The sequence below is a fragment of the Elephantulus edwardii genome, unplaced genomic scaffold (assembly GCF_000299155.1).
Source record: "Elephantulus edwardii isolate Elephantulus edwardi_28Jun2011 unplaced genomic scaffold, EleEdw1.0 scaffold00174, whole genome shotgun sequence".
In the NCBI taxonomy this organism is placed as follows: Eukaryota; Metazoa; Chordata; class Mammalia; order Macroscelidea; family Macroscelididae; genus Elephantulus; species Elephantulus edwardii.
Genome location: NW_006399924.1, coordinates 2,747,600 through 2,761,082, shown reverse-complemented (window position 1 = coordinate 2,761,082; position 13,483 = coordinate 2,747,600). Strand labels below are relative to the sequence as shown.

The 13,483-nt window shown below is 40.4% G+C and overlaps 1 pseudogene; it reads left to right on the top strand.

Moving 5' to 3' along the window:
• The window catches only part of LOC102874246, a 5,744-nt pseudogene extending 3,362 nt beyond the window's left edge, over positions 1-2,382 (top strand).
• Positions 2,383-13,483: the final 11,101 nt, after the last annotated feature.

Genomic DNA, 13,483 nt, shown 5'->3' with positions numbered 1-13,483 from the left:
TCAGGCGCACCTTAGTCTCCAGAGAGACACTGTTGCTCCTGAGTACCTTAGAGAGGTCCCTAACAGCAGACTTTCCCATCGCGATACGCTTTTTGTAGGATCAAAGATTTCTGAGCACCTACTTCTAACCAAGCGTGACAGATGATGCAAGGCACTGGGAACTGCCTTCACTAGTGGTCAAGGGAATGAAAAATCCCAGCTCACACAAAGCCTCCATTCTAGGGGAGGAGAGGTAGATCATAAACAAGTAAGTATATAGCTTGTCAAAAGGTAGAACATGTTAAAGAGAAAAATAGTAAAGCAGAAAAATGCCGTTTGAAAAAGGATGACCCCAAAAGCCCTCCACTTTTCTGTTGGTTTCTCATGTACTGTTGGTGTGTAGGTTGCTGTGATGCTGGGTGTACAGTGGTGTACACTGATATCTTAAACACCAGTGAAGTCACTCATTGTAGACAGGTTTCAGTGGCACTTCCAGACAACAGCAGGTTCAGAAGAAAGGCCTGCTGATGTACTTCTCACAATTAGCCAGGGAGGATGTTACACATCACAGCAGAGCACTGTCTGCTTCACTTGCCTTAGACACATCATCAGGAGGGATCAATGGCTGGAAGGGGACATTGTGTTTGGTGAAGCAGAGGGCCAGCGAGGGGAGGGAAGGCCCTTGGCAAGATGCATTGGCACAATAGCCGTAACAATGGATTAGAACACACTGGTGATCGTGCGGATGTCGCAGGACCAGGAGACGTTTCGCTCTGTTGTAGACAAGGTCACCATGAGTCAGAGTCGCCCCAGTGGCGGCTATCTGTGAGAAGGTAACGTTTTATTAAAGCTCTAAAGGAGATGAGCAAGCCTTGACAGTATCGAGGGAAAGCTCACAGTAAGCCCTTCGTAACTCTCACTCGACTGATTGGTTTCACTGAGTTTATATTTCACTCACTCATGGCAACTGTTTTAGTTGCCAGTTGTTGTCAGACAGGGTAGCATGAAGGCCGGTCCTTGAGGCTCAGATTTGCAGGCCGATCTTGACAGGGATTGCTGGTCTCATCTCAGCATCCAGGGAGGGGTCTGAGTTCTTTCCCCACTCTGTGCTCTTAGTGGCTGCCCACTCTTCTTCACCTCCTTCTTTTTGTTCTCTGGATTCTTCGGTATTGCTGATATACAGGCCAACTCTTGATTCCATGACCCCCGAGAGCCTCAGGTTCTCTCTTCAAAGAGGTGGTCCTGAGAAGCCGGCCCAGAAGGAGCCAAAGTGAACAGACAGATTGGCAGCCACTGTCTCTCTGTGATGCCCTCGCTTTGAGGGTGTAGGGCAGGTGCTGAGCTGGGAGTTGTGTTTTCTCTGGTTTCAGATCCTTATAAGATTTTATTGTGTCCTTCATATTTGATTGAGTTTATAGTGATTTCAGCAGTGCTCCAGTTTTGTGTTGGCTTGTTTTTTTTTTAATTTTACATCGGTTTGCATACAAATTTTATATACATTGGTCACACTATCCTTCATTCACATTGTGTTTCATACAATCATTCTCATTCATTATGTTTTATAAAATCAATCACCATTAAACCATGCCCATCATTAATTACCCTGTCTTTCCAGATCCCCGTTGGATCTTTCTCATTTCCTTTATCACCTTCTCCCTATACCCACCAAATTGTGTAACCCTATGATTCTTCCTTGCCTAACCTCACTCCTTTTCCCCCTTGGGTCCTCCTATGTATTTTACTAGTTATCCTTCTATTTTATGATAATGGTCCTGGTCCTACGCAGTATTTATCCATATGAGACTGAGTTAGTTCAGTGTTACAGTTTTCAGGATTATGTAAGAAAACCAGAAAATTGCTAATTCTTTGATTGGATAATACAGAGGAAACAACACTGGTACACATGCTAAAAGATGACCAACTTGGACAGCATGTCCCAACATTAGAGCCCACTCAGGAGTGGCTGTTGCTGGCATGACTTTTACTACTTTTGATCTGGGTGGACTTGAGCTCAAAGGGTATAGAAAAACAACCTTCCTGCTATCAATGGCATTGCATTTCTGATGGGTTGTATGGGCCATGAAAGGTTGTTAGAATCAAAAGAAGAACTTGATTCACTAATGACAGATGAAACTGTTACCAATGTGCCCATCTTTTTTCTTGGGAATAAGATGACAGACCTAAAGCTGTCATTGAAGAGAAGTTATGTGAGAGATTTGGTCTATGTGGCCAGACGATAGAAAAGGGCAACGTATCTCTGACAGAAAGAAATGCCTGACCCTATTCAGTCTTCACGAGCATGTGCTTAAACGACAAGGCTTTTGTGGAGAAGGCACAGCCCCTTTATTAACATCAGCCACACAAGTTCTAGGTCACAGTATTCAGGCCCACTCAGAGATCTGATCACTCAGCACGTGTAACTTGAATTCAATAGTCATTTGTTGGTTTAAAGTAGATGGGGTTTTATATTATTAATATTCTATCAACTTACATTAAAAAAATGACCTGATGACAGTGTGGAAATTATCAAACAACATTATTAATATCACCCACTAGCAAAATCCTGCTGAAGATTATCCAGAAATGACTGGAACAGCACACTCACAGAGAACTACCAGAAACACAAGCTGGAATTAGACAAGGAAGTGGTACTAGAGACATTATTGCCTATGTCAGATGAATCTTGGCAGAAAGCAAAGAATAGAAGGAATGTCTGTGTTTCATTGATTATGCAAAGGCATTTGTCTGTGTGGATTACAACAAATTGTGGCTAACCTTGTGGAAAAAAATGGGAATTACAGAACACTTGATTGTGCTTATGCAAAACCTATACTTGGACCAGGAAGCAGTCCTCAGAACAGAGCAAGGAAACACTGCATGGTTCAAAATCAGGAAAGGAGTGCATCAGGGATGCATTCTGTCTCTATACCTTTTCAATCTATATGCAGAACAGATCATTTCGGAGGCTAGGCTTTATGAGGAGGAATGCAGCATCAGAATTGGAGGGAGACGTATCAACAACCTACCTTATGCAGATGATACAACCTTGCTTGCTGAAACTGAGGAGGACCTGAAGAGCTTGCTGCAGAGGGTCAATGACTGTAGTCTTCAATATGGATTGAAGCTCAACATCAATAAGACAAAGATTCTCACCAATGAGCCAATTGGCAGCACCATGATAGATGGAGTATAGACTGAGGTTGTTAACAACTACAATTTGTTAGGCTCCACAATCAACACTCTTGGCACCAGAAGTCAGGAAATCAAAAGATGAATTGCATTGGGAAAATCTGCTGTCAGGGACCTCTTCAGAGTGCTGAAAAACAACACTGTGAGTCTAAAGACTAAGGTCTTACTGATGCAGGCCATGGATTACTTGTTATATATCAGAGAGTTGGACAATGATTAAGGAAGTAATGATAAAACTGATTATTTTGAGTTGTGGTGCTGAGGAAGAGTCTTGAACATACCATGGACTGCCAAGAAAACAAATAGATCTGTCTTGGAGAGGGTGAAACCAAGTTTCTCCATGGAGGCTAAGGTTTTGAAACTCTGTCTCACATACTCTGGGCATGTGGCCAGGAGAGACCAGTCCTTAAAGAAAGGCATCATGCTTGGAAGGGTGGAGGGGCAGTGCAGGAGAGGAAGACACTGGATGAGATGAATTGATACAGTATCTAGGGCAATGAAAGTGTGTCAAAATTAGTGAGACCGGCTCAGGACAGGGCAAGATTCAGAGCTGCTATACATAGGATTGTTATGGGTCACAGTTGACTCAATGGCACATAACAACAACAACAACAATTCAATTTGAGTAAAAATTGAAAGTGATTGAAAGAATTTAAATATAATTGTCTTAATTTTCTAATTCCATAAAAAGTTTTTACAGTTTATAATCAAATATTACCCCCAGACCGATTTGTAAAGAGCAACTCTCCAGCCACACATTGGAACAACATTTTTAAGAACATAAAGTTACAGCCATACACCATATATAAAAGCTCATCATGTTACATTTTTTAATGTATTTTTTTGGAACTAGTTTCAAAATTTTAGTTCATATGTCTACCTGTCTTGAGTATACAGTTAGTAATTAGGTTAGCTATGATTGTATGATACTTACAGTTTTCAATAATATATTTTTTATGCAAAGATCATGTAATAAAACAAACTAATGTTTGGCAAAGAAAAACCAACACACACAAAAACAGAAACAGAAAAATCCCACAAAAAAACCAAAGAAGTGGTCCTTGCTTGAGATACCTACAGAAGCTACAAAGAACTCCCTTCAGGTAGAGCCTGGAGATCTGACGAATGCTAATTTCTGCATTGCTGTGTGGTATTTCTCAAGCTTCTCTCCTAACTTGACTGTATTAGCTAGAGCTCCACACTAACATCACAGGCTAAGGTTGAGCTGTTCTTTCTGGAGTTCATAAAAAAAAATATGATGGCCCTAAGGCTAGAGCATTTCAGAGAGCTGCTCTAGGTGATCTGGGCAGGTGAAATTATGTCTGCTTCTTTCTTTTTATTAAGGATTTTCACTTGTAGTACTGTAAGGAGACAATCATTCCCTCTCCTATCCTGTTTTATTATAGCAGCTATTCACCATTCAGTCTTGGTGTAAATGTCACTTCAGGCCTGGTCCCCTGAGACCCAGAACGTCTTGCCATAGGAGATGGCAAGGATTGCCATCTTAGGATTCATCATTTCCTGGTACTTACCATGAGATCAGAGACTCTGCTTGTTGTATGCCATTGTGTGCAGCCCAGCATTTATTCTTCCTTTTCTGAGACAGATTTTAACATTTCTATTTGGAAATCTCTCTGCTTCCCATTTCATCAGTGTGGGTTTGATATTGACCCTCAGTTCCTGTTATGGAATTTGACCTAACTGGATTTCCTTACCTCCATTATCCCTGGAACAGTGACTGGTTCCAGGTTGAAATGTGACTTTGGCTAGTCCAATCAGACCAAACTTCAGGGCTCTGCCTGGTCATGATGGGCCTTGGGCTCTGTCTCCCGCTGGGCATGTAGGCTCTACAGTATTGGCAGCAAGCCAGGACTGATGGCATGTGGGCTGGGTTGAGGATGCCTGGCCAGAGCCAAGAAACAGAGTAACCTCATTTGAGCTGCTGGACCAAGCATTGCCTGAAACCAGAACAACTCCTAAAGGAGACAGTAACACTGACTAACAAATTGCCTTTATATTTAAACAAGTTTGAAGGGTTTGGTTTGTTACCTGAAGCCAAAAAACATGCTGATTTTTAATTCATCCTTATTTATTACTGCACCCTCAGTCCTCAGCACAGCATTTTGCAGTGTATGATGAAGTCTCTTTGCTCTGAGAACTATCAGGGCTGGCACAGGAAGCACTCAGCTCTCTAATCCTGGAAACAGTGTTGGTACATAAGGATGTACTCATCTCAAGGACCTGAAAATCCAACAGCTCTTCTGTCTGGTTGTGAAGACATAATCCCAACTCCAGGTACCACATACAACAGAATCAGACCTCAATAGCTTCATTCTCTCTCAACTTGATAAGGCTGTGATAAATCCAGAGCTGTTTGAGGAGCCTGGCACGCCTCAGATCACAGATTTGGGGACACAGCCAACTTGTTCTGAAAAGTTCAGGTTGTGATCAGTTCTTTCACTCACACTCAGAATAAATTATCTGTCGTGCTTTGTGTCCTTAGTTTATCTTTAGTCCTGTTGCTGGATTTTTAGAATTGAGAAAGAAACATAGAAGCCATCTAGTTCACCTCCACCTCAGGTTAGCTGCTGCTACAGTGGCAGACATCACTGGATCCTAGACTGCCTTGGCTTGAACACGACCAGAGACCGGCTGCTCCTTCCTTTGCAAGGCAGGCACATTGTCAGACAGCTCAGATTGTTAGAAAGTTCTTCCTGAAATTCAGCTGGAATCTGCTTCGTTGTCATTCCACCGAGTCCTGGATCTGCCATCTGGAGTCCCTGGCATCCGCCCGATCCCTCCCCCACGAGGCAGCCATTGGGATATTTGAGGACAGACCACATGTCCCTAAAGTCTATTTGACTCTGAGCAAAGCACCCTTCGTGCCTTCACCCAGCTTTCCTATAACTTAGTTTTTTCCTTATTGCACTAGCATATCATCTTTAGGAACTCTCTAATTTGTTATTGTCCGTCTGAAAATATGGCTTCTTGAGAAGATTGCAATTGTCTATGTGTGACCTGCACATCACCAAGGAGCAAGTCTTGTTTTGAACTCATCATATCTCTTTTGTTTAATAAAATTTTTATTGTATACTTGTTTATTTATGAACTTCATATACATTGTTTTTCACGCTGGATCTTTACTCTTTCCTTTACCCATTCCTCTCTCCACCAATCAAATTGTGTGATTCTATGATTAATCCACTCCCAATCTTCCCTCTCTGCTCCCCCCTCCCTCCTTGAATCCTCATACTCATTTTACAGTAACGGTCTTATACAGTATTTGTCCTTTGGGGACTGAATTAGTTCACTTAGTGTAATGTTCTCCAGTCCCTCCCAAGTTAGGTAGTAATTTAAAAAATCATTGCTCCTGCATGCTGCATAATACTCCATCATCATCACGCCTCTTAATAACGGTATGTGAATGTTCAGTGCCATTTCTGTTGACCCAAAGTAATTCTAGAGGAAACAGAATCCTTCTGTCTGATTCTGCAGATTTGAACATGTGATATATGTGACTCTACACTGATTTTTCTTAAATTTCATCTTGCTAGTTTCATCTGGATAAACTATTCAAAGCACCATATAATTTACTACTCAAAATGGAACTAGTTTAGGAATGAAAAGGGAGCCTATTATTGCTATTAATAAGTGTGCAGAGTATAACTAGGATTAGTCAAAACACACCTAGGGCCAGGGCCACCCTAACCATCATGCTTCAAACTCAAACTCAATGCCATCAAGTCAGAACTGACTTGTAGCTGACCTTTGAGAGGATTTTCAGGAGACTGTAAATTTCACAGGAGGAGATTACCCCTCTTCCTCTGGAAGAACAATTTGTGGATTCAAACTAGCAGAAATGTTCAGACTCTGGGTTAACAGAGCAACTCTTTATGGGCTAAACCTATGGGCACTCCCTAAGCGGACTGCTGAGAACCACAGAATCCAGGTTCAAATTTCAGTGCTATCATCAACTAGCTCTGTACTTATTTTTTTTCTAATTTTATGTTTTCTTATCTTGGAAAGATAAATACTATCACTCTATAGCAGGATTGTTGTCAGCATTAAACAAGATAATGTATGCAAAGCATTTAACCCAGAACTTGGTTTGCATTAAGTGCTTAGAACAAATCATTTGCTATGTTTAGCTTGTTGAGAATTTTTTTTTCACATTTGACCAGTTACTCCTGTCAATATTGTGTCATCTTTAAATCTGCTAAGCAAAGTTTCCATGGCTTTCTCTGAATTAGTGCTTAAAGTAATCTTCAAAAGAGCTTTATGAAGTGTCACCAGCATTCTCTTTCCAGGCTGATGTTGATTCCAATGTAAGCATTCACTAGTTATGGTTGTTAAACCGTAGGGTGTCCTGGTGGCCCACTGGTAAGAAGCTACATTGCAATCTCAAAGGCACATGATTCAAATCCATTAGCTGCTCTGTGAGAGAAGGATAGGCAATCTCCTCCTAGGTGATTTTCTGCCTCTGAAAACTCCCTGGAGGGTCAACTATGAGTCTGTTTTGGCTCAATGTCACACACAACAAGATCAGCCAATACAGCAGTGTATTAGTGTCATTGAGGTGCCAGTGCTAAAATTCTCACCTTTTGTGTTGGAGACCTGGGTTCCCTGATGCATCTCATCTGCAGCAAACACTGGTGCACATCAGTGGAGGTTTGTATATTGCTATGATGGTATAATGGTCGAAATGCATAATGGTATAGATGGTCTGCATTCAACTACTGATCTAAAAGTTGGTGCCACAAGAGAAAGTCCTGGTGTTCCACTTCTGCAAAGATCATAGCCAAGAATACCACATCCGTAGCATTTCTCCTCTGTAACATGTGGGCCTGACATGAATTGAAATTTATTGGACAGCAAAGGTCATGACATGGAACAAGTTTTATGGAGTTTCCAAGACTAAGAACCAGGAAGAAAGTGAGTCTATGGAAACCTTATGGAACATACAATCCACTGACAACTGACCATGGGATAACACAGGACTGGGCAGCGTTTTCGTCCATTGTGCACACAGTCACCAGGAGGCAGCCAACACCTGGTATTCTAAAGAAATAAGAGCTGCAACACAAAAAAAATATGTAAACTTGTGTTCATTGTAACATTATTTGCAATTGCAAAAAGATGATAATAACCTAAAGATTCATCAGCAGATGGTGAGATAAAAAATGTTAAGCACTCACAATGGAATACTGTGTAATACTCAAAACCAGCAAAATATTAGCCAAAATTGCATAATGTGGACAAGTCTAGGTAACATTATTCTGAGTTAGGCAAGTCAGTCACAAAACGACAAATATTATACAATATTATAAAAAGTCCACCATTATAAAAAGGTAAAGGTTTATGTTGTTGTTGTTTAATGCCATCGAGTCGTAGACAACTCATAGTGACCCTATGAACGAACAGCCTGAGCACTGTCCGTACATAGAGTTTCAGGAGGCAAGCCATTTCGGAAGTGGATGCCGCTCGTGCTTCCAAAGGTTTATGTACACAAAGAATAATTTTCTTATAGTTACCGGACAGGAAAAGGAAAGAGAATTGACTAAAAAAACTTACTCTGTCATTGAGTCAAAACTGACTCTTAAGTGACCCTCTAGTGGGATCAGTGCCTGCCTATATTCAGTGCCTATTAATCATGCAGGAGGAAATTTCCCATCTTTCTCCCACAAAGTAATTGGTGAAATTCTAACTGCCTGGCTTTGGGTTGACATGGCAGCACAGCTCTCACTATGCCATAACTAATTCCTGACTAAAAATTAGTAAGTTGATAATGTTGTTGTTGTTAAGTACCAGTGAGTTCACTGTGAGTCACAGTGACCCTATGAACAACAGCTCTAACCTTGTCCTATATGGCACAATCTTCACCATCTCTGATATGGTCGTCTATTGTTACAGTTGCTATGTCTATCCGTTTTGTTGAGAGTCTTCCTCTCTTTCTCTGACTCTCCACCTTTCCCAGCATGATGTCCTTTTCCAAGGACAAGCTCTTCCTGACAACTTGCCCAAAGTATGTGAGAAGAAGTTTCACTGTCTTTGCTTTTAAGGGCCACCTTGGTTTTACTTTCTTCAAAACAGACTTGTTTGGGTTTTTGGCCATCTGTGGAATATTCAGTACTCTTTTCAACTCCATAATTTGAAGGTATTAATTCTTCTTCTGTCATGTGTATTCATTGTCCAAAATAAGTGGAAGGCAATATAAAATAAGAAGATAATCACCACAATATCACTAAATAAAGGGAAGGCATGGAGAGGTACAAAAGAAATAAACAAAAGTAAACACTATTACATATATAATCTTATATCATCAGCAATAACAAACATTAATCTACAATCAGATCTAGAAAGATAGGAAAGACCTTAAGATAACAGTGAGGTGGTTTTTTAAAAAAAAATACTGGTTTAATTACAGAGTACTTATACATTGTTTTTCACACCAGATTTTTCCCATTTTTCACTACTCCCTCACTCCAGCCATCTAATTGTGTGACCCTATGATTAACCACCCTCCACCACCACCCCCGCCCATCCTCATCCCTTTGTTCTCTCTCTTCTTGGATCCTCATACTTACCTACAATAATGATTTTATGCAGTATTTGTCTTTATGGGACTGAGTTAGTTTGCTCAGCTCTCCGGTCCTTCCCATGTTAGGTAGTGATTTAAAAAATGCTGTGTAGTATTCCATTGCGTGACTGTACCATAGTTTCTCAAAAGACAACAGTTTTGAAGGGTGTAAAAATCAAATGGCATACTATAATCCATAAAACTAATATTATACACCTTACTTTGCAGAGTAACAATGGTGATCTTAAAAGCTTGCAAGCAACTATCTAAGGTGTAGGTATCTATCTCTCTCTGACTAGGACAAACAAAAGAAGCAAGAATAAAAGATTCAAAAATTGTTGAAACAATTAGTCCTAAGGAGAAGTGGACCATGTGAATCTCAATTTTCATGACTCTGAGAGAAGAACTAGAAAACGGATCACAGTAGAACATCTTAGATAGTGCTGGTGGTGATGGGGGGGGAAATTAAAAATCTGGATTATTTCCCAATTATGTACTATGTGTCTGGAACTTGTACAATGAATGACAAAAGAATTGATACCATTGAGTTATGTTGTTGGAGAAGGGTACTGAATATTCCATGGACTACAAAAAGAACAAATAAGTCTTGGAGAAAGTGCAACCAGGATGTTCTTTAGAGGCAAGAATGATGAAGCTTGATCTTACTTATTTTGAGTGTGTTGCTAGGAGGGGCCAGTCCTTGGAAAGGGACATCATGTTTGGAAAGGTAGAAGATCAGGGAAAGGAATGGAAATTCTCAACAAATTGTACTGACATGATGATTATAACAATGAGCTCAAGCATATCCAAGATGATGAGGATGATACAAGATAGGACAAAGTCAGACAAGTTGTTTTTAGGGTATCTACGAGTTGTAGTAGACTTAAGGTTATTTAACAACAACAACAACATTCTGGTTCAATATAGACTAGTGCAACCCCAAGGACATGGCACTGAGTCATCCCTCAAACTTGGAAAAAAACTCACCTTCATGGCTGAACTTTCAGCCAAACAATAGACAGTCCTATAAGGTGGTTAACACCAAGGAAGCATTCAGTCTTTACTAACTACCATATTAGGTCAAAGAAGCAGCATTTGCCCAAGGGCAAAACCTTGAAGGCAGGAAGGAGTAGGAGAGAAGGATTAATGGAAATGAGAATTACAGCCAGAAAGTAAGAAAAGTATAGTTACATTGAGGGTATTGTAAATAATGTTAAATAAAATGTGTATAAATAGTTGAGTAGAAAACCAGTTTGCTTTGTAAACTTTTACTCAAATTACAATTTTAAAAAGGGGCCCAAATAATGACTTAGAGCCTTCATAAATATGTTACTTTGCCTCTCACCTAAGAGTCTAGAAGAAGCCCCACTCAAAACATCCATGATTAGCTCTCGCCAAAGAAACTTACTCAAAAGAAACTTAACAAAGAAGATTCAGACTATCTAAACTATACAAACTTCCATCTCAACCTGGTAGATATATTCCAGTACTGCACCCAGCTAAAAGTCAATTTACTTCCTTCAAGTGCACATGGTACATTCTCCAGAATTGCGCACATAGTATGGTACAAAGCAAGGCTCAACAAATTAAAAAGCATTGAAATAATACAAAGTATCTTCTCAGATGAAAATTCGATAAAACTATAAATTAATGACAAAAGGATAAAGCTTATGAAACCACCCATGTGGAAGCTAAATAACACCCTGTTAGAATATGATTGGGTTGTAGAAGAAAGAATGAGTGAAATAAAAAAAAAATTCCTCGAAACAAAAGGTCCATGATTGGAACTTCAGAAATTCTACAGGACAGGTCTATAGCATCATGGAGTTAGCTTTTATTCTTCTTCTTCTTTTATTTTTTTCTTCTAACAGTCCAAAACACCTTTGACAAGAAACCATCTTGCCACAGTCACTAAGAGACCTAGGCTGAGGACAGTCCTTTAGTCTTGGGCTTATGAATTCTGCATTTGTCCTGCTAATTTGCATTCTAGCCGACAGGAAGAGGTAAAAGAGCATGGGGGTACATGTGTTTATGAACTAGACCTGAAAGTACGTGTTTATGGACCAGACTTGAAAGCACCATCCATGCCAGTGGAGACAACTTAGACACAAAGATACACCTTTCTATATAAAGCCATGATCAAAGCACTGTACTCCCATCAATTCTGATACATCGTGACCACATATGTGTGAGAGTAGAGCTGTTCCATTGTGTTTCTAAGGCTGTGACTTAATGGAGTCAGATTGCCAGGTCTTTCTTCTGAGGTATGTCTGGGTTCACACTGCCAACTTCTCTGTGGTTAGCCAAACACATAGCTGCTTATACCACCTAAAAACTCTGATTTTGCTATTGGATATGCAGAGAAGGCAGTGCAGGTAGGCAGCCCAGATCCAGCACCTGGACTGCTCCTGTGAAAGGAAAGGAGCAGAGCCTGCTGGATAAATAGCAATCTCCCCCTCTCCCATCTATGTGATACATTATCATACAGCCACATTTTCCATCTTGTCCTCAGAGAAATAATGTGATGCTCTACCAAACACCTTAGGAAGTCATAAGTCCCTAGCACCTGGCTCTGCTACTAGCCACGAAACCCTCTCGAAAAAGAAATCATTTCCAGGGCCTCCGCAGAAGATGGCACACACATAGAATGTACTGTCGCTGAAAAATGGCTTCCCATCTGGGGCAGCGAAATTCATTTACTCATTCCATTAATCTATGTGGGGAATGAACAAAAAGAAAGAAGAAACACAGGGGAGTTTTAAAAGTGAAGTGAAATGAAATTTTGACGATTAGGAGCTGCACGGAAAGGTCGGGCAGAAAAGAAATTCTATATAAAAATAAGAAATAATCTGATGGACTGCTCAGTATTTCTCTTTGAACAGCCATGAGCTCCTTGAAATAGGTTGCAAGACCCAGCTTTCTGATGCAAGTACCAGAAGCATTATGTTCTGCTATTAAACTCCAGCCTGTAGCTATTAACGTCAAACACTTTGGAGAAGCATCCTCCTCTGACATTGGGTATTTATTTATTCATTTAATAAATGTGTCCAGAGAAGCTACTCAGTGCCATGTGCTGTGCTGGGGACAAAGAAATGAACAAGCTGTGCTCTCTTCTCTGAAGGTCTTTTAGACTCAAAGGCATTTATTTATCAGTCAAGGTTATTAGTTGCAAAAACCAAAAACCAACCATCTTAAGCAGAAAATTAATTTATTAAAGAATGCTAATTAGCTCTCAAAATCTCTGGGAAGCTACACAGCTAGGAATAATACCCCAAAAGGCTTTGCAAAACTAGCCTAGAAGAAATACCCCAATCTTAGTAGTTGGCCAAGACACACAGCTTGAACCGGTGAAACGACTGATTCAGGACCTCAGGGACCATCACCAGAAACTTCTAGCACTGCTGCTCCTGAGCCTGAAGTAAAGACAAGTCACTTTTGTCAGAATGCATTCCTCACAATTTTGGCTGCTTTGTCTCAACTGACCCTGATTCAGAGTGTTGCACAGGTACATGTGGTTGGCGATCCAGGTCACATGCGGTAGCTGCAAGGGAGGTTGGAGAAGTAGGTATTTGTCCTCTAAGGCTGATGAGAGGAGTTTTAAAACAGGGTATTTCCCCTATAAAAAGACTATAAAAGGGCCTGGTGTGGCAAAAAAGAATAACGCAATCTGCTTGTTTTTAAGAAGTGAAAATGAGGATACAAAAAATGAAATTAGAGGCCAGTGCAAAGACCAGACGA